Raw genomic sequence first — 23,102 nt, 5'->3', positions numbered from 1 at the left:
ACCAACTAGATATCCACCCTAAAAGTGACCCCTTGAGACTTGCGGAGAGCCTCAATGTCGGTGATGAGTTCGGCCATTGTTCTTTTGCAGAACTTGACGAAGTGGTAAACCTCTTTGGGGGTATTATCTGGGCACATGATCAGATATGCCTCCTTCAACTTGTCGGGAAAGTCTTGAAGGGTATAGTTGGTTAATACTGTCATGTTGGTGTACTTGTCCCTCCATTCTTCGTAAAGGACTTGGAGATTATGGATGATTTCGTCCCTTTGAACAATGGCAGCTTCGAATCCATGGCAACACTCCTCCCAATGTCTGCAGTTGTTTTGCAATTCTACATAGGCTTGGTCATAGATTCCCCTTTTCAAGTTCTTGATTTGCTCGCAAGCTCTTCCAAGGTTGAACTGCTCACGCATGAAGCTTCGGTGAATATTTTCTTTCTCTAGTTACTCCTTGGCTATAAAATCCTTATACTCTTTTAGAGTGGTTCTTAGTTCGAGAATCTGGGCCTCGTAATCTTCCCTCGCTTCTTTCTTCATGGCATTAGACCTCTCGACAGTATTTTCAAGGTCCTTGATGATTCGGGATGCTCGATCCAACTCCTCGTTGCGGAAGTCTAGCTCGGAATTAGCTCCTTGTAAAGCTCCACCAACCCAAACTCTTTGTCCCTCGGCTAATCGGAGCCTTTTCTTGCTATCTTCAAATTTTTCACAAACTTTCTTACCCTTATCCTCCAAGACGTGGTTACGTTCCTTGGCGCGATTGAGTTCGACTCGTAGTTGAGTGTTTTCCAACTCGAGCTCTTTGATTTGGCTGGTAAGTTTGTCCATGTCCTCTTGCAGGATAGGTTCGGGCTCGGGCATCAACGGGAATGAAGAAGGATCAAATAGAAACGGCATCTTAACCACCCTAGCCCTCTCTTTTACCCACACATAGTAGGGTTCCTTGGCTAGGATATTTTTCTTGCCCCATTCATGATCAATACGGACTATGCTTGTCCAAGCTTTTCTCACTCTTTTCACGTTTGAATCAAGCGGATCCACGGTATTGATGACAAATGGAATGAAATCTCTTTCCTCGGGGGGACTTGTCATGGCGTACCCTAGTTGTCTCTTGAGTATAGCAGGGTTGTAGTTGATGCAACCTTGTGTTCCTATCAAGGGTACGTTAGAGAACTCTCCACATCTTGCGATGACATCCTTTATATCCCATTCCCTCGTGTACCATAGAATTGAGTTGGCAGAGAGGGATGCGAACCTTTACGGCCATGTCAGTTTGTTTTCGGCGAAAGGTCCACTTTGAGGCATGCGAGCCCTCATCCAAAGATGTAGCATAGGAGCGCAACAAAGGAAAGTACCTCCATTCTTCTCATGCCTTGTATGGAAAGTATGGTAGAAATCGGCAAGTAAAAAAGGCACCGGATTATTTGTTAAAAAGACTTCGACTGCTAATTGATCCACGAACTTGTCCAGATTTGGCAAGTGGACAATCCCATGAATCAAAAGTGCCAAGGTTGCACTGCAAAAGTCGGGTCTTCCTTCTTTAATCATTTCCCAAGCATGGGTTTCTAGGAACTTTTGAGTTAAACCTTTGAGGGATCCTTTAACGCCCCAATTGTCCACTAGCTTGTTGGTGTTGATACCCAAGGTGAGTGAGAGCTCGGTCAAAGAGAATCCTTCTTCCAATTTTGGGAAAGGGTTGTATTCCTTTATTGGTCGATTGAGGAGTCTCTCGAGGTCTTCCAAGGTTGGAGAGATTTGGAAGTCAGGGAAAGTGAAGCATCTTAAAGGGACGTCATAGTATTAGGACATTGTAGTGATAGCACAATAGTCAACCTTCTCGGTTAGAAGATTTACGATGTTCCCAAAATTGGCTTTGAACTTGTTGTCTTTGAGAGTTACAACCTTTGAACAGAGGATCTTTAATGACCCGATGTCGGGACTTTTGAAGCGGAAAGAAGAAGTGCTTTTCTTTGTTGAAGTATCCATGATTGTGTCAGAAAATAGTCTTGTAATTCTGTGTCCGAACAAACAAAAATTTTAAGAGCTTTGCTTATTATTTTGATGATGAATGAATGATTGGTTTATTATTTCCACAGGATTTTAGGCATGGGTTCATGGTTTTGGACCATCGTGACAAAGCATGGAGTTAATAATGACTGCTTAATAAACCAAGGTTCTCGCTTTGTGTGATCTAAGGCTTTTGGAAAATTGGGTGTAAGACACTGCCCCTAGAGTCATGGACTTCCTTGACTGTCAGCCGCTTATGTCAATTTACTTGCCAGGCGACTGCTCCATCAAAGTCATCTACTCTAAGTGAGATCTTCGTATCGACCCTTACGAGGAAGGCACCTCGGTGGCCTATACTACGCGACCATCGATCTAGGCTAGCCATAGTTTTAAAGGTTCTAAAAGGGGTCTTAGGGTCATTGACTCTAGTAAAAGAAAAGATGCTTACATCGAAAGCACGACGGTAATCAATCCCCTTAAGAGAATCTACCACTAAGTGAGGTTCTCGTACGACCCTAACGAGGAAGGAACCTCGCGGATCAATACTACTCAACCTCTCCTATCTCAAGCAAACTCTCAGACTCGGGTGGAGAGTCTTTCACACAAGGCTTTTTCCTTTGCAATCATTATTGCTTCCAAAAATTCTTCGTCACAGAGTCAGAGTTTCAGACCAACAGGTAAACAAAGAAAATATGCACAGGTTAGCAAAGAAAGCAATATATATAGAAAAATAGATAACAGATAAATCTCCACGTACGTAAAAGAGGAAATAACCCAAACTAGGCTAGACTTGCTTAGGGAATTTTGGTCCCCAGCAGAGTCGCCAGCTGTCGCTACCGGGATTTCACGATAACAAAACCGGGACTAAAGAGAATGCCAAAGAGAGGCAAAGTCAGAAGAGTCGCCACCGAATTTTATTTAGTTTACCTCTATCGGAGAGGAGAGGGGAAATAGTCGATAAAACCCTCGGAAAAGAGACGCGCATGGGAAGCGCTAAAAGAGAATAAGGAATCGGTCTCGCAACCGAGATTTGGGTTCGAAAGTCGGTTACGTAAGGGGAAGGTATTAGCACCCCTTACGTCCATGGTACTCTATGGTAACCATTTGGGTTGTTTTACATACATGGGATTTATCTATTATTGTTTTATCTTTCGAAAGAATGTGTGAGAGAAGGGGGTGTTTTTGTTATTATAGTTCTCGCCAAGGATTGTGGCCCTTGTGCCTACGTATCACTCATTCGGGGATGAGGAATCAGAGCTCCGTAGTTTGGAGTAGAAAATGTTTATGTGTTGGTTGATTTTACCTTTGAGAAAAGGGTTTTCGGGATGATGCCCTAAGGCACAAAAAAGAGTTTGATGAGTTGTGTTGTTTTTACCTTGAATAAGGGTTTTATGAAAGAATGTTTGTGATTATATCGTACTAAAGTCTATGGGCGGAGGTGATTATTCTAGACAACAAGTCAAGCGTCTTGCGTCCAAAATAATCAGAGTAAAGGTAGGAATGCTCCATTCTCACTCATTCTCCACCACTTAAGGCCCGTGGCGCACAATAACAATCATAATTATTAGGTGTTTTGAATTTGATTCTGAAAATGCCACTTGACGTTGAATCAAGGGTTTGTTTTATTTTGATTATGAAATTTGGCTTATGCAACATGAATGCAAAGTAACCAACAAGAAATTAAAGAGTCTCATTGTAAGGTAGCCCAAGAGAAAGCCTTTTGTGTGCAAAAGTGACCTAAGCTAAACAAAGGATAATGGTCTTACAAACATGCCCCCCTAAGGTGGTGCCATGATGCCATTCTTACAACATGCATGTAAGTTACGGATGAAAATCCAAGTGTTTACAAAGTATCACAAAGAGCAAAGGAAGGCCTCCAAGCAAAGGTCCTAAGATTAAATCCTCTAAGTCCAAGTTGATTAAGAGTGGAGTGAATATTTTTGGTCTTTATCATTTTATCATGTTTTTGTTATTTTTGATGTATGATGACAATAAAATAAATAACAAGTAAATAAACATGCATGATGAGTTTGTACAATGATGATGATAATGAGTATTTGAATGTAAATTACAAGGTAATGCCATAAAAGTAAATCACAAAAAAAAGAATGACAATATCACAATAATAATGGTTAGTGAATGTAAATGACACATTAAGGGATAGCTTATCATTGATGCAAACTATTGAAGATGATTGAAAAATCAACTAACAATAGATTTGTAACAAAGAAAGTTATGCAACCCTAAGTGTGTGGTTAGTGAACAAGTGCAATAATATAAATGTTAGAAGTTAGTAGTTAGTGGTTAGTAGAATAACAATAAGCAAATAGAATAACAAGTTAATGTAAAGAGAATGGTTTCATTGATGTATCAAATGACCCAAACATGGTTAAAATATAGGCAACCTATCAATGCCTCAAAGTATCATGAAGGATCTATTGATCAATCATTAATAGGTTTGAAACATTGAAGGTTTTATCAACTCTAAACAACCATAGTCATTATTTAATAGATCTCATCAACCAAATAAATATGAAAACAAGTCAACAATAAATAGCAAATGAAACAAAATACAAAGTTTGATTAAAGGTAGTAAACAACCATTTTCAACATAAAAAAACAGAACCAAAAATTAACAAAGTTTAAGCTAAAATCATTACCCAAAAAAGTTGAAAAATGGTAGGTTGAAATGGTGTTGAGCTTGGATATAAAGCAAGGGGTTTGGGATGAAAGTGTTTATGGTGGAAGTTTAGTGAAGGAGCTGAGTTATGAGTGTGAGAGAGTGAGTCATTTCTGGTTTCTGCGCAGGTGTAACCGGTTACCCTAATTAGGGTAATCGGTTACATAGTGCCAAAATGGCCAAAAATTCAGTTTTTGGTCTGGGTAACCGGTTACCCAAATTTTTTTATTTTTTTTTAGAAATAATGAAAGTATGCATGTGTAGTAGGGTCATGGATCAGATGAAAATTATATTGGGGTAGGGTGAATTTTGGGGTATGACACTAACAAAGAGAGACATTGAAGAAAATCTAGATAGATGTCAGGCTGTCATCGACGGGATAAGCTTCACTAACGTCAGAGAAATTCAATAATTTACAGGTCGCCTCGCCAGCCTATCTCACTTCCTCTCTTGTTCAGGCGATAAGGCTTTCTCCTTCCTCGCTGCCCCAAATAAGAATGAGAGGATCAAGTGGACCAGAGAATGCAAGGATGTTTTCTTGAAAATAAAATCCTTCTTGCATCTCCTTCCATCATCACTTTCCCAAGGGAAGGATCACTAGTGCTTCTCTATGTTTCAGTCACAGATCAGGCGATGAGCTCAATACTCATCCAAGATACATCTAAGGAAGAACTACCTGTGTATTTCATAAGCAAAGTGCTCAAAGGTGCCGAAACACATTATTAGAAGACAAAAAGGCTATATTTGGTCATCTTTGTCATGGAGAGGAAGCTTAGACCCTATTTTCAAAGTCATAAAATGCTCATAAAGAACAATTATCCTGTTTGACTGGTCCTTAAGAAGCCAGACTTGGCGGGAAGAATGGTGTCTTGGGCAGTGGAACTTTCACAGTATGACATCCAATATGTCCCAAGAGGAAACAACAAGTGCTAAGCTCTGGAATATTTTTTGGTGGAATTTAGATCACTGGTGGATGTAGATGAGCTCTCAGAATGGACACTATCGATTGATGGTGCCTGGAACATAATGAGGAGCGACACTGAAATGGTCCTAGAAGGGTCTGGCAACATACTAATCAAACAAGCACTGAAGTTTGAATTCAAATCCAACAATAACTAGGTAGAATATAAAACTCACATTCTCAACATGGTTATCGCCCTAGAAATGGGTGCCTCCAAGTTGAAGGCAAAAAGTAACTCCCAACTAGTCGCCAACCAAGCTGCCAGAAAGTACCAAGCCAAAGAACTACCATTGATGAAATATCCCCATAAGGTAAAATGTTTATCAACATAATTTACATATTTTGAAGTAAAACATGCTCCCGAGGAGCAAAACTTCAAAGAAGACCTCTTGTCAAAGCTCACTAATTCGAAGATAGAACGATTTAATTGGAAGGTAATATAAGACACTCTCACCACCCCCGGCATTAAGGTGACACCCTATAAGTCACCCCTGAGTCAAATTGGATGTTGCCTATATTCCCCTACTTGTAGAAGAACAAACTCCCTCAACACGAAGGGGAAGAAAAAAAGGTTTAGAAGGAGGCTGCGAAGTATAACCTTCTTTCCATAAAACTTTATAAGACGGGAAGAGCCTCCCCAATGCTACGATGTTTTGGGGAGCATGAAACTTCTTTATTCCTTACTAAGGTCCACCAAAGGTCCTAAGGCAGACATATTAGCGGTAAAGCTCTTGCCCACAAGCTACATAGAGAGAGATATTATTGGCCCACCATGCTAAAGGACATTGGCCCATACTCCGACCTTCATCACACTTTGACTCAACTTCTTCGTTCCATGACATCGCCCTGGCCTTTTTACCAATGGAGGGTGGACATCCTAAGACCATTCCCCCTGGCGGAAGATGTCGCAAACATCACAGCTGAAAGAGTTTGTCGTTTCTATTGGAAGAAGATCATATTTAGGTATGGATTGCATGGCTTCACCGTATTCGATAATAGAACCCAATTCTCTAGCACTGCAGTCACCGATTTTTTCCACAAATATGGAGTTCAACCAAAGTTCGTCCCTATTTTCAACCCATAAGCCAATGGACAGACTGAGTCAGGGAACAATGTGATCTTTAAGGGAGTCAAGAAGATGTTTGACAATGCCAATGGGTTGTGGGTTGAATTACTCCATGAGATATTATTCTCATACCACACCATGCCCTACTCAACTACCAAGGAGACTCCCTTCACCATGGTATATGGGGCATACACTATGCTACCCTTGGTGATGCTCCTCATGGTGATGCTCCTAATTCAACCAGGAGGTGAACAATGCAGGACTAAAATGCACCGCCGATTTGGTCTACAAGGTATGAGACATCTCCCACCTGCACAAATCCATCTTACAACTATAAACACCCTTTAATAGATTTATCTTATGAAGTATCATCATTCCACACACATTGAGATGACCTAAACACATCTTCTAGAATTTGGTTGCATCATTATCAAACTCATCTGGTGCAACATCACCTACAACAGTGTTACCCAATAATTGGTAGATGTTACTTGTAATCCTGATTTCTCTCATCTTAATAAAGATACCCTTTGTAACCTTAATTATGTCCATATCTCCATCAAGCCCTTAAGATAAACTATTTTCTTTTAGACTATTTAGAGAAATCAAGTTCGCTCTTAATTATGGAATATATATGACATCGTTCAATATTCACCCACCACCATTGTCCATGGAAATTTTAATTTATCTCATTTCAATGATAGCACATGCTTTATCATCATGCAAATAAACAAATCTAAGATAAGATAACCTGAATGGAGTGAACCATTCTCGGTGCGACATCATGTGGTTAGAACAATCAGATTTAAGAATCCACGCACCTATGCACCTGTTGAATCGGAGTATATCTGATTTACTACTAGAATCATCAATTTGAACTATATTTGTAAAACTAGACGAGTCGTGCTTTTTGTTTAGACACTCCCTCTTCCATTTCTCAATTTTTTTACAACTATAAGACTCAGTTGTTTTCGATTCTTGGATTTATACATATTCTTTCCAGAACCTGTTTTACCTTTGTTCCGCACACGATCTTGACCCCCCTTCACATACAAATCATCGCATTGAGGTCATTTGTCTATACTTTGTCTCCTTTGATAAAGAGACAAAAGTGTATGAATAATCACATCAAGACTGACAATGTATTTATTGTAGGTAAGAGAAGTCACCAAGTAGTCATAAGAATCTGGTAATAGATAAGTGCTAAAATAAAATGTTTTACATATACATTTAAGGGAACTTATTAACTTATCTAACAAATAATCTTATGAAAATCCCCCATATTCAATATAAATAGTGAATAAATTTGAAATTTTAGCATTTTTATGAACACCATGACTATGCCCCTATCAAATGCAGGTGAAATAAACATAGAATGCAAAAAGCAACATATAACTGAGAATGTTGAATAATAGAGGATTCGATGAGAGGGCTGTTGGTGTAAGCCCTAGAGGCCAATACTTTTGGTACTTGTATCGAATTATTTATTAATAATAAAAGGAATTTTTCTTTATTATGTTTGTTTAATAAAGTCCCTGGAATAGATAGTCCATTTAATGTATCAAGTATGACTTAATCATGAGATCACATTAAACATAAGGACACTATTCTTAAAGTGTCCGTAGTCAAGCTTTATTATGAAATGGGATAACATTAAAGCATGGAGGCTATTATGTTTGTAGACTGATGATCGCGTCTCATGGATCATGGATAAAGAGTTATCAAGTCTTAAACATAGGTATGAATATTAAGAGTAATATTCATACTGGATTGACCCGCTATGAGAATACTATATAGAAAGTTATGCAAAGTGTCATAAGTTATTCTCATGGTGATAATAGTGTATACCACTCTTCGACCTGAAACCACTATGGATCCTAGATGTAGAGTCGAGTGCTTTATTGCTGATCCAACGTTGTCCGTAACTGGATAACCATAAAGACAGTTGATGGGTACTCCACGAAGCATGCTGAGGGACATGAGTGTCCTAGATGGAATTTGCCAATCCTGCTTAACAGGATAAATGTCTATGGGCCCAATATTGAACTGGACAAGGGTGACATGGTCTATACCTTGTGTTCAATATAGACATAAGGGCAAAGGGGTAATTATACACATAATTATTATCACAGGAGGTTTTGTCAGATCACATGACATTTTCGTGACTTGGGTAGCAGTGATGTGTTGCTAGATACCGCTCACTATTTATTATGTTAAATGCGTGATTTAATATAATTGCTAGCGTCGCGAAAACCTATAGGGTCACACACAAAGGACGGATTGATGAGAGATAGAATAATTAAGGAACATCGTAAGGTACGGTGTACTTAAGCTGAATACGAAATATGGTAAGGTACCAAATACTTAAGTGATTTTGGCATATTATGAGATATAGGCCAAAATGCACTTAAGTGGGCTTTTTGGCTTGAAGCCCACACAAGTAGTTCTATAAATAGAGCTCTTGTGCAGAAGCTTTGCAAGGTGAATACAATACAACTGAAGAGTTGGAATTTCGTATCTCTCTTTCCCTCACTCAAAGCCTTCATTCACAAACAGCTAGCACTGCGATTGAAGGATCCGTTCGTGTGGACTGAGTAGAGACGTTGTCATCATTCAACGTTCGTGATCGCCCCGTGGATTTGCTTCAAAGGATTCGATCATTATCAGAGATCTGCACCAAAGGTTTGAATCGCCACAAGAGGTAACGATTCTATCACTGATCATGCTCATTCGTAAGGATCACTAATGGAGAATTTTTTTAAATTCCGCTGTGCCTTGTGTCGCATCGCGCGAAAAACCGGCGGGAAAACAAGAACAACAGAGCCGCCACCATGCGTTATTTATCCCCAAAGAGGGAAAGGAAACGCTCAGAGTAAACCTAGGAAAGAACATGGTCTCGCGACCAAAGAGAATGGGTTCGGGAGTCGGTTATGCGAAGGGAAGGTATTAGCACCCCTACGCATCCGTAGTACTCTACGGGATCCACGCACAATAGGAAGGGAAAATGGTTGCTATAACACTACTCACACACACACACTGGCTGAAAGAGACAAAAGAAACTGACTGAAACTGACTCGGCAGGATATCGTATCCTGGGCCTACTTAGTCTATCAGGTATAGACATCAGAGTCGAAGTAGTTCGGACTGGGGAAACGACTCATGCTCGCTAGGATATCGCATCCTATGCATACGTATCTTCTCGGACGAGAGAAGAATCAGAGCATTCGTAGCTCGGCTGACACGCACACAAACAATCACAGGCAAAGGCAAACGTGGAGCCCAAATGCCAATCACTGGACTTACATTGACATCCGAACCTAAACAACACAACAGATAGACAGGGAGTCTGGGACTCAGCCTACAACTGTCAAGCACACACTCAAACAGACAGACAACAAATTGCTAAGGAGTCACAGACTCGAGCCTAGCAAAGGTCAGACAACACACACAAAAGAAAGAAAAGGCGCCCGGAGAGATCAGCTCAATCTCCTGCCTACATACTTCATCTGGTGTGAAGATCAGGGCGATGTAGTTCCCCTACGCAGGGATAAAGGACTAGCCTAACCAGATAACAGAGGGAGACACAACACTAGGGAGACTACGACTCGAGCCTAGATGTTATCATGCAAAATCATCCCTAAGTTAAGGTTTCTAGCTAAATGGCACAAGGGCCAACCTATCCTAAGTATGGCTCACACAGGAAGCAAGCCACACACACTTAACTTGCACAGGAAGCAAGCCAAGCAAAACCTAACTTGCACAGGAAGCAAGTCTAAACTAATCCTAACTTGCACAGGAAGCAAGTCAAACAATCCTATCTTGCACAGGAAGCAAGTCAAACTATCCTAACTTGCACAGGAAGCAAGTCAAACTATCCTAACTTGCACAGGAAGCAAGCCAAACTATCCTAACTTGCACAGGAAGCAAGTCAAACTATCCTAACTTGCACAGGAAGCAAGTCAAACTATCCTAACTTGCACAGGAAGCAAGTCAAACTATCCTACAAGCACAGATAGCACACGCTATACACAAACAAGTGGCTCAAACAAGGGTTAGGTTTTAGTCAAGGGGTCATATCAACCTTGACAAACAAACCTCTGGAATGGGGTGAATGTTGCTCTTAACCTTGCCATTGAGAGACTAAGGTGAAGCAGATGAAAGGATGAAATGAGGATGAGACCTCACAGCTCTTATCCCTGGCCTGGGAGAGCTCAAGACAAGAATGTGTGGGTTCAGAAAGTGGGAACCCTTCTACACATTAAAACTGACTCAACTGTACAGTCGTACAAGATCTTGGGTTCGTATCTGCAATGCATCAACACGATGGTGTGTGCAAAGCAGATGACACACTGAATAGTGGGGGATAGATTGCATATCCCTACCTTCCACCAATTGCCTCTTCACTTAGGAGGTCTTTGACTCTATGCAGGGACAAAAGTAAACATCCACAAACATTGCCTCTTAAGGAGGACTTCAGACAGTTGCCTGGCCAAGTAACAGACCAGGTCTTCCAGACTACATGAAGTAAAGGAGGCATACCTCAATGCAAATTGCTTATACAAGCAAAGCAAAGCAAAAAGTTCACAAGGAACTAAGCAACTAAAGCACCTGAAACAGTCAAGCAGATGTTAGTATGCAACTTCAAACAAAACAAACAGAAACAGAAACCAACAGTCAATTGGAGGCACATGGATGTGCAAGGTACAAGGCTTATGGCATGTGAGCCAAGCCACCTACAAAACAAAGAGGTCAGGCAATGATGCTTGGATAAGCTCAATCAAAAGAATTGGTCTTAATGGCCATTTGATGGTCAACCTGAAATTACAAACTCAAAAGTGAGTAGCAGGACCACTAGGGCAAGCCTAGGGTCAAAAGTGAATGAGAAAGTCCAAACAGCAAGAGGCAAGTATCCAAAATCATGTTCAAACCATTAGGAAACACAACCAATTGGATTCACATCCATACCAATCACTATCATCATTTCATGAACCATTTAGGTCAAAACATGGCAAACAGGAGCTCATAGAAGTCAACAGCAAGACTTGCATAAAAAGCAATCTAAACATTTTCCAAAAATCACCAAATAAATCATGATCAAACCTAACACATAGCATGGTAAGCATGTCAAATTCCATCCCATTTGGACAAGTGGAAGGCAATCAATGAAAATCAGAAAGTCAAAGCCAATTTGAACATGCTCAAAGAAGTCAACCAAACATGCATCAACTTAGAAAAATCATAAGTCAAGAATGGTGTATGATAAATGAATGGGACTAAAGCCATGGAAAAGATGAGGATGTCTAGTTATCTCATGCAAAATTTCATGTCCATCTAATAAAGTATGAGAATTTCACAAATGAAATGGGAACATGTGTCACACAAAGTCAACATTTGACTAGGCAGAGAGGAAAAATCTCAAACAAATGGAAAATAGCATGATTAATTCCAAGAAAAATCATACATCAATTAGACATACAAGGGATCATTCATGCAAAATTTGGAGTCATTTGGATGTGGGGAAGTGTGTGAACAAAATTTGTGAAAATACATGATCATGGTATGACACCAAATGCAACACATGACTTCAAAAAATCATAACTCTCAATCCACAAATGACAAATGCACAAACTTTATATGGAAATGAAGGTCAATGTGTCTAGTTTCACCACAAATAATTTCAAGCTCATTGGATGCAATATTACAATTTCACAATTGAAATGGCACAAGGTATCATTTATGCACACATGTTAGAAAACCAATTATCATTCAAAATCCAGCCAATGAAAAATTAATTAAAATTCATAATTAAATAATAGACTCAATTATGAACATCATGGAAAAAGAATCATAATTTTTGGATGAAAAATGAATTGGAAATTAATTTATGAAGTTGGATGAAAAATTGGATGAAGCATGAAACAATAGGCATGGCAATTGGTCAACACAAGTCAACAGAATGGCATACTTGTAATTAAAGACCTCACTAATTGAAACTACTGCGTTTTGAGGAAAGAAATGAAATGTTCCTATTGGCTCCCAGCCAATGGAACAGTAGCACGGCCAGACAAGTGCAAAATCTGAGTTTTCACATAACCCCTTAGGGTTTAAGCATGGCAATGGTATTGGCAACAATCAATCATGAACAACAAACAACAAAACTGCATCAATGATCAATCATGGCAAGGTAACATCATCACTAAGCCAAATTCGACCATGAACAAAAGCATAGTAAGGCAATGGTTCATGCAATTAAAAGCAAACAACAGCAACCAACAGGAATTTGGGAAATGGCTAAGGTTTATGCGCTTGGTTGTAGCAGCAGCAAGTCGAGCTTGTGTTGTTCACCCAACAGCAAAATTCCAACAGCAAGAACAAGACAATATGGCAATGGCACTTATGCAGCCTCAACACAAACAAGCAAACATGCTCATAGGAAATCCTGTACAGCTTAAGGTTTCAAAATGGCAGCCTATGTTCACCATACATGTAATCATCATCAATTGAAATTCCATCATGGCAATCCTCATGATAGCTAAACAACATCATTATGCATTATTAACAACAAACCAACAAAATCTTGAGAAAATTCTGGGCAGGACAAAGTTTAACATGAGCAGCGTTCACTATCATTATCCATGCTCATCATTTAAATTACCAACACATAAACAACAGTATCAAACAAGAATCATGGCCATGAAATATCATCATGAAGCATCATTAATCAGTAGCAACACACAGCATGGTATTCAATATGGTATCACCAACACCAACACAAAACCACTTGGCATGGTAAACAAGGTTCTTCACGCAGAATTATAAACAACCTAAGCAACAGCAATCAAGAAGAATTCTGGGCGGAGTGTTTGGTTTCAAACAGCAAGGCAACATACATTCATCATCATGTATCTCAAAATTTAATGTGTCCAGAAATTGCAATCCAAGGTACCAACAGCATCATTAAACATCAGGTAACACAAAATATGGCAATGGTTTTCACTGAAGCAACAACAAACAAGCAAATCGAAGGAAACTAGGTTTGAGCATGCAAAGTGAAATCCAAATTTTCCATGATATGTGTAACCAATCAGCATGACTCAAGTTGCACAAGAACAAGCATGGAAAGACCTTTTAACAAACATAACATAGCAAGGCAAAAGAAGGGATTCAAAAGCTTACTTGGTTGTGAAGAAAAATGGATGCAGGGCTTTTTCATTTCTTTTGTCAATTTTCAACAAAGTTGGGATCTGCAGGATGCTGTCTTTTTGATGCTGTAGGATGTTGGTTGATGTTGGTGAGGTTTTTGATCAACCAAGGCCAAAAGGCTAAGTCCAATTTTTAGAGAGTGTATTGGTTTGCTAGGTTTTGTTATGACAGTAAATTGCAAATGGCAAGGTTTGGTTTTGGTTGGAATAACATGGTTGGTCCTGCTATGTGGCTGTTAGCAAGCTTTTGAAACATGGCTAAAATGCAGTTAGGTGGTTTTAGAAATTACAAGGTTTTGTTGGTTAGCAAGGCAAAATAGGGTTGGCTATGCTACTGGTTTGTTTTGACAGGGAAATTTGATGGAAGTGTGCTGTTGTGGTTTCCTTCTTAACAGAAAAATCTCTTTTCAAAACCTGCTATTAGCTGTTGTTTTTTTTGGTGGCAAGGCAGGTTTTTGGATGCTGCAGGCAGTTGATTATTATGGCTAGCTGGGATTAATCTTGTTATGTTTTTTGTTTTGACAGAAAGATCAAAATGCAAATCATCAAGGGTTTTGGTTGGTCATGATTCTTTGAGAAAAATGCAAAGCAAGATGGCAATACTCATGACAGAAAGAAAATGAGGGGGCTGCTGTCATGATCGCCTTTTGAAATTGGACAGCAAGTTATGCTGTTTTGTATTGTGCCAAAATCCTCTCCTCTTTGGAGTTTGACAGCTTGCTTGATAAAATGCCCAAGCCAAGTCAATCCAATCCTCTTCTGCTGTCCTGCTGCTGTAGGTTTTCTAAATGGCAGAAAAATGGTGGAATGGATGCAGGTTAGGTTACTAGGGGCTTGGACAGAAAAAAAAAATGCAAGGTGGTGTGTTTTGAAAATGAATGAGATTGGTTTTTGGTTTTTTGGTTAGGTTGTTGCTCATGACAGCAAGAGGGCAAGGTGTGTGCAGGTTTTCTGAAATCCAACTCAAAATAAAGTGCTGTTGTTGGTTTTATGACAGGGAAATGAGGGTGAAAATGTTGCCAGGCTTTTGAAGGAAAGTGCAAGTAGCTAGGTCAAGTTGGTTTTTGGTCAAAATCCAGTGAAGTGAGTTTTTAGGTTTTGTTATGTTAGGTTCTGTCCATGACAGAAAGAGAGCAAGGCTGTTATGAGAAATTGAGGTGAATACCAAAACAAGGTACAAGGTAAGGGTTTTTTAGTTGGTCTTTGCTGCAGTTTTTATATAACAGAAAAAAAAAAGTGGTGAAACTGTTGGTTTGTGTTGGTTTTTTCCTTGTTTCACAATGATGAATATGGATGTGTCATCAAGATTGCCATGCTTCCTTCTGCTGCAGCATGTTGCTCATGACAGGGAAGAAGAAAAAGAAAACCATGCTGTTACTGTTTGGTTTGAGATGGCTTTGTGGTTTTGAGTTTTTGACAGTTTTTTAGAACATGGCCAAAGCAGTTTTTTAGCATCAATGAGTCTTGGTCAGTTCTGTTGCACTCCTCCCTTTCTTGTGACTGCCATGAGCCTCTCTTGACAGAAAAGTAGTGCTGTCCAAACTGCTATTGGACAGTACAAGTTATGGCTATTGCACTTGGCTGTTGAAGCAATGTACTTTCCTCCTCAATCCAAGTAAGCAAGAATGGCTTTATGTACTGTTTAGAGTATGGCTACATAATGAGGTTTCAACATGACAGAAAAAATGGCTTGCTAACTTCTGTTTTGAGAGTACAAACCATGGTATGGTGGATGCATAAACAAGTATGGTGCAATGGTACTTTTCTTACAATCCAAGCAACCAAGCAATATCCACATGTTCTGCATAATTTGGCTTTGCAAACACACTTAAAATGACATTTATGAGCTTTCCCAATTGGCCAAATGCTGAAAAAATGTTTGAGTCAAAAAGTCAACTCTTGGTCAAACTTTGAATTTAAATGAAAAAGGTCCAAAAATGCCATTTTGATTGGTAAGGTTTTAGGTCATGAAATTTATATTTTTGGAAAGAGGATGAAAAATGTGGTTTGTAGGAAAAAACCCCACCAAATTTGGCCAAACGGTTTGGGAGATATGGCCCTTTGAAGTTCAAGATTTTCTGAAATCGATTCGATCATAACTTGCCAACCACACATGGGAATTGAGAGTTCTATGACTTTTTGGAAATGGGAGAACAAGATCTTCAACTTTCATGTTGGGCAAAAATTCATTTGAGGCTTGTATCATGATGTAAGTTTGAGGATCAAAACTTTCCATTTATGGCAAGTTTCAGTTACAGGCCCAGTTTCCGTTTTGGGAAATTCATGATCTGGCTCCAAATTCTTCCATGATGGTGTTTGGCATGGTATATGATGACTATTTGGACATGAATGAACTCCCACAAACCAATTCCAATCATCCAATCACTGATTAAATGGACAGTTGACCAACAGTTGACTTTTAGGGTTTCTGACTGATTGTGCATTGACTGATGACTTCCAAACCCTAATTCCTTGAGAACTTGACTTCAAATGATGTCCCAAGTTGTATGAACTCTTGATTATTGATCATGGTGCCCAAATTCCACAAGAATGACCACCATCCACTGCTTTGACTGACAGTTGACCTTTTTTAGGGTTTTTGACTGTCTGTGTATGAACTGATGACTTCTGAGTCTTCAACCCTTGACCAAAATACTTCAAATAGACCTCCAAGCCATGTGAACTTGTTGGACCAACCCCAAGGCCTTGATTCAATGAGAAATTCCTTTGCTTGCTTGGTTGACTGATCAGGAGATTAGTTTGACCTAATTCTTGACTGCTTGCACTTGAGGCAACTGAGGAACAATGCAAATGCTATGCAATGGATCATGACATGCTATGACCTAATATGAAAATGTATGTATAATGATAGGTGCAAATTTGAGGTGCTACAGCTGCCCCTATTCAATCAGCTGGGAACCCGAACGGATGATAGCGATGGCTGTCAGACTTTCAGGGTAAACAGGGATTGAATACCAAAGAACCGTAGAATTTGCACAGACTGGATATAATACAAAAGAACCATGTCATTTACCGATGACAAACTGCATGACAACTTCAGAAAAGCAAAACCATTTACCGATGGTTGAGAACTGGAAACTTGATATTTACCGATATCAACTGCAGCACGACCATTTACCGATGGCGGCTGGGGAAAACAAACTTCTGAGAAACGAAACCATTTACCGATGGTTAGAACTTTGATATTTACCGATATCAACTTCAACACGACCATTTACCGATGGCTGCTGGGCAAAACGAATTGATGTAATAAGGAAGCAAGACCATTTACCGATGGTGGCTTCAAAGAAACTTGACATTTACCGATGTCAAACTTAGCGAGACCATTTACCGATGGCTGCTGCAACTGGGAATTCGACATTTACCGATATCGAAGAAAACGGGGCCATTTACCGATGGCATCTCCACTTGGGGAGGAACAAAATCTTTGTGGTGATACCGGACAAAACGTTTACCGACGACTTCTGGGGATTTTGATTTTGTTGACCAGACATTTACCGATGACTGGGATGAGACTCGACGTTTACCGACATCGAAAGGTGATGTTTACCGACATCCAAAGAAATGACCAGACATTTACCGATGACTGGGAATGAGAAATTTAGTGGGGAGATACAAATATTTGCAACCGGAAACCAGATAGGACGTTTACAGATGACTCTACTGGGGATTTCTAGCTGGGAATTATCAGACATTTACCGATGACTGAGGAAAAGACTCGATGTTTACTGACATCGAAAGATGATGTTTACCGACATCAAAAACGACCAGACATTTACCGATGACTGGAGAAAAGACTCGATGTTTACTGACATCGAAAGATGATGTTTACCGACATCAAAAATGACCAGACATTTACCGATGACTGGAGTAAGACTCGATGTTTACAGACACCGAAACAATGGTGTTTACCGATATCAAACAAAGATGACGACCAGACATTTACTGATGACTGGAGCGAATACTCGATGTTTACAGACACCGAAACAAGGGTGTTTACCGACACCAAACAAAGAAAACACACGTGGGTGCCGGCATGACACTTACCGGCATCACGAGAACGACATCTTAGATCTGTTAAGGCAAGGTTGACCACTTGCTGGGGGTCTCACTGGGGAGAAGCAAACTTTCTGTCACCATCGGGTGAGGAAATAAACCTCTGTCACCATCGGGTGAGGAAATAAACCTCTGTGGGGAATAAACAAATATGAATGCTGTCAAGAGCAACTGTAGCAGTCTTGGTGCTGATGTTGAATGAAATGATCCGCCTCTACCGGGGATACGGTCTGGTGAAGTTAACACATGAATGCATATGTTTGAATTTTTCTATGGCGTAATGCTCCATATGGAATGGAAATGCTACGCGGTTTTTGAGGATGCAATGATTACTACATGAAAAATGCAAGATGATGAAAGACTCTGGCTGGGGAGCCAAAATGATCAGATACTCTGACTCTGCGGGGAGACTCCTCTTGGGGAAATACTCTGCGGGGAACTCTGCTTGAGGAATGGTAAAGCGATTTCTCACTTTTGTTGAAGAACAGCACTGCTGCTGGGGAAATATAAACTCCGCTGGGGATATCCTTCAGTCCACAGGTAGAATAAATGCTGGAGATAAACTTCGATGAACCTGCCTCACTCGGGGAGGAAATTGGCAAATACCGGCCTGCTGGGGATAGGCAATCCTTAGATCTGCTGGGGAATAAAAGGCACTATCCACAGACGTCTTTGCGGGGGAACACAACTCTGATAGCTTCCAAACTTGCTCGGGGCAAATATCTGTTGAGGAAACGTCCTCACAGACGCCGATCTGGAAAACAGCACAACAAAAAAAATGCCTCCAAGGGATACATGGACAAGATACGCTCAAGTGTCCTCAACATTCAAAATGATTTTCAAATGTTTCACATTTCTGCATGTTATTGTATAACCTCCATGTTTTTATATGCAATGCTTATCAAAAATTCGGACATTTTGCAAACAAAACAGTAAAAATAAAAACAAGAGAGCTATTTATCTGAATAACGACTTTTATTGATTGAAAATGTGCCTGAAGAGGCAAAATACATTAGGAAGCAATTCCTAGAAAGAGGTAATTGCGCATAAAAAGAAAAAATCTATCCTAATGGCAATGTGGACACGGCATCCACTATTTCCTAATTCTGTTATAACTCACAGATCATCAGTTTTCCTCCCAACTCCTTGCTTTCTGAGAAGAATGACTGGACGGATCACATCTTTCGAGATGGCAGACGATAAAGCTTGATGAAGTACAGACAAACTCAGACTGTAGTCTTCGCTTTAATCCCTAACTTTTGCCTGGATCGCCCTTTCGGGTTTTCAATCCACCGGGATACCCTTCTTTTGCCTAAGCCGCCCTTGCGGGTTTTCGACTTACCGGGTGTAAAATTTTTTTTATTTTATCCCTAATTTTTGCCCGAACCTTTTCTTTCTGTTTTTTTTTGGTTCGTCGGGATGCCCTTTTTTGCCTGGACTCTTTTTTTTTCTTATCCAGCGGGTCAATTTATGCGAAGTATTTTTTGACTACATCTGAGTTGACAGGAGACGGAAAATCTTCACCATCCATAGTTGTAAGCATCAAGGCCCCACCGGAGAAAACCTTCTTCACAACATACGGACCTTCGTAATTAGGAGTCCACTTGCCCCTGTTATCTGTACCGGGAGGGAGGATCCTCTTCAAAACTAGATCACCGATCTGATAGCTTCGAGGACGCACTTTCTGATCAAAGGCTCTCTTCATCCTTCGCTGATACAACTGTCCATGACATACAGCTGCTAGCCGTCTCTCCTCGATAAGGCTCAACTCGTTAAACCTTGTTCGAATCCACTCGGCTTCGTCCAGCTTGACATCCAATAAAACTCTCAGAGAAGGAATCTCCACTTCAACAGGTAGGACAACTTCCATGCCATACACAAGGGAGTAAGGGGTTGCCCCGGTCGACGTACGTACTGAGGTACGGTACCCATGCAAAGCGAAAGGCAGCATCTCATGCCAATCCTTGTACGTAACGACCATCTTCTGCACAATCTTCTTGATATTCTTGTTTGCCGCTTCCACAGCACCATTCATCTTCGGTCTGTAGGGAGAAGAATTGTGATGTTCAATCTTGAAATCTTTACACAGCTCCTTCATCATCTTGTTATTGAGATTCGAACCATTGTCAGTGATGATTCTCTCAGGGACTCCATAACGACATATGATTTCTTTCTTGATGAACCGGGTAACCACTTGTTTGGTAACGTTAGCATAAGAAGCTGCTTCTACCCATTTGGTGAAATAGTCAATCGCAACCAGGATGAAGCGATGTCCATTCGAAGCAGTAGGCTCAATCTTCCCAATCATATCAATGCCCCACATGGCAAACGGCCAAGGCGAATTCATGATATTCAGAGGGCTTGGTGGTACGTGCACCTTATCAGCATAGATTTGACACTTATGGCATTTCCGAGCATACTTGAAACAATCGGATTCCATAGTCATCCAGTAATAACCCGCTCTCAACAATTTCTTAGCCATTGCATGTCCGCCGGCATGAGTACCGAAGGAACCTTCATGAACTTCTTGCATTAGCATGTCCGCTTCGTGTCTATCCACGCATCTGAGCAAGACCATGTCAAAGTTCCTTTTGTATAGCACATCATCCTGATTCAAATAGAAGCTTCCAGCTAGCCTCCTCAGGGTTTTCTTGTCGTTCTTTGACGCACCTTCAGGATACTCCTGAGTCTTGAGGAAGTTCTTGATGTCATAATACCACGGCTTCTCATCACCCACAACAGACTCGGCTGCAAACACATACGCAGGCCTCTCCAGTCGATTCACCGCAACATGTGGCACATGATTCCACCAATGAACTTTGATCATAGACGACAAAGTAGCCAAGGCATCAGCCATTTGATTCTCATCCCGGGGGACATGATACAACTTCACTTTCTTGAAGAACGTTAATATTCTTCTGGTGTAATCTCTATACGGAATCAAATGCGGCTGATTCGTATTCCAATCTCCGTTGACTTGATTGACCACTAGAGCTGAATCTCCATAAATGTCAAGTGTTTTGATCCTCAGATCAATGGCTTCTTCTATCCCCATGATGCAAGCCTCATACTCAGCTTCGTTGTTGGTGACGTCAAACGTCAGTCTGGCAGAAAAAGGTATATGAGCACCTTTAGGATTGATCAATACTGCCCCAACGCCGTTACCATTCATATTCACAGCCCCATCAAACATCAGTGTCCACTTGTCATCTGGATCCGGTCCTTCCTCGACAAGAGGTTCTTCGCAATCCTTCATCTTCAGATACATGATGTCTTCATCAGGGAATTCAAACATCATAGGCTGATAATCTTCAATCGGTTGTTCGGCGAGATAGTCTGACAGAATACTACCTTTGATGGCCTTCTGAGACGTGTACTGAATGTCATACTCTGTTAAGATCATCTGCCAACGGGCAACACGTCCGGTGAGAGCTGGCTTCTCAAAGATGTATTTGACTGGATCCATCTTAGAAATCAATAAGGTAGTATGGTTCAACATATACTGTCTTAGTCGGCGAGCAGCCCAGGCCAAAGCACAGCAAGTTTTCTCGAGCAGTGAATATCTTGTTTCACAGTCGGTAAACTTTTTGCTAAGGTAGTATATGGCATGCTCTTTTCGACCAGACTCGTCATGCTGTCCCAATACACACCCCATCGAGTTCTCAGTCACTGACAGGTACATTATCAGAGGTCTCCCAGGAACTGGAGGTATAAGGATTGGAGGTTTCTGTAGGTACTCCTTGATTTTGTCAAAAGCTTTCTGACAGTCATCGTTCCACTTGATCGCTTGATTCTTTCTAAGCAGTTTGAAAATTGGTTCACATGTAGCAGTTAGATGAGATATGAACCTTGCAATGTAGTTTAATCTCCCTAAAAACCCACGGACTTGCTTCTCCGTTTTCGGTTCAGGCATCTCTTGAATAGCTTTGACTTTTGCTGGATCAACCTCAATCCCTTTCTCACTGACAATGAAGCCTAAAAGCTTCCCGGATCTCACTCCAAACGTGCACTTGTTCGGGTTCAACCTTAGTCTGAACTTTCTCAACCGGTCGAACAGCTTCTGCAAATTAACCAGGTGCTCCTCTTCCGTCTGCGACTTCGCAATCATATCATCTACGTACACTTCAATTTCTTTGTGCATCATGTCATGAAAGAGAGTCGTCATTGCCCTCTGATAGGTAGCACCAGCATTCTTCAGCCCAAATGGCATCACCTTATAGCAGAACGTGCCCCAAGGTGTGATGAATGTCGTCTTTTCCATGTCCTCTGGCGCCATCTTGATCTGATTATATCCGGAGAAACCATCCATGAAAGAGAATACCGAGGATTGAGCCGTATTATCAACCAATACATCAATGTGAGGTAATGGGAAATCATCTTTCGGACTCGCTCTATTCAAATCCCGGTAATCGACACACATTCTGACTTTACCATCCTTCTTCGGCACAGGAACGATGTTGGCCACCCACGGCGGATAACTTGTAACAGCCAGAAAACCTGCATCCCACTGCTTCTGAACCTCTTCCTTGATCTTAGTTGCCATGTCAGGACTCGTTCTACGAAGCTTCTGCTTGACCGAAGGACATCCTTCCCTAAGAGGTAATCGATGCATCACAATGTCTGTATCTAATCCAGGCATATCTTGATACGACCAGGCGAACACTTCCACATATTCTCTTAGCATCTCAATCAGCCTCCTCTTGACAGAGTCCTCTAAAGCAGCCCCAATCTTGATCTCCTTTTTGTCGTCCTCAGTACCCAAGTTGATAGTTTCCAACTCCTCCTGATGAGGTTGGATGACCCTTTCCTCCTGCTTCAGCAATCTGGCTAATTCTGCAGGGAGTTCACAGTCTTCCTCACTCTCCTCTTCAGCTTGGTAGATGGGATTATCGAAATCATACTGAGCCCTAACAGAACTGTTCATAGTGAATGCCATAAGATCGCTTCTGCATGTTTGATGCTTTGTTTTAGAAAAAGAGTCCAATAAAGTCACAAAAACAAAAAACATTGCCATTTTTATTGTTTTGAAAAAAAGTGAAAACAGAAAACAGAAAGACAGGGATCACAAAATTTGTTCAAAAAATGTCCTTCATTAATGATAATCATTAAA

This window comes from Lathyrus oleraceus, chromosome 7 (genome assembly GCF_024323335.1).
Source record: "Lathyrus oleraceus cultivar Zhongwan6 chromosome 7, CAAS_Psat_ZW6_1.0, whole genome shotgun sequence".
In the NCBI taxonomy this organism is placed as follows: Eukaryota; Viridiplantae; Streptophyta; class Magnoliopsida; order Fabales; family Fabaceae; genus Lathyrus; species Lathyrus oleraceus.
This window is presented reverse-complemented; position numbering follows the sequence as displayed.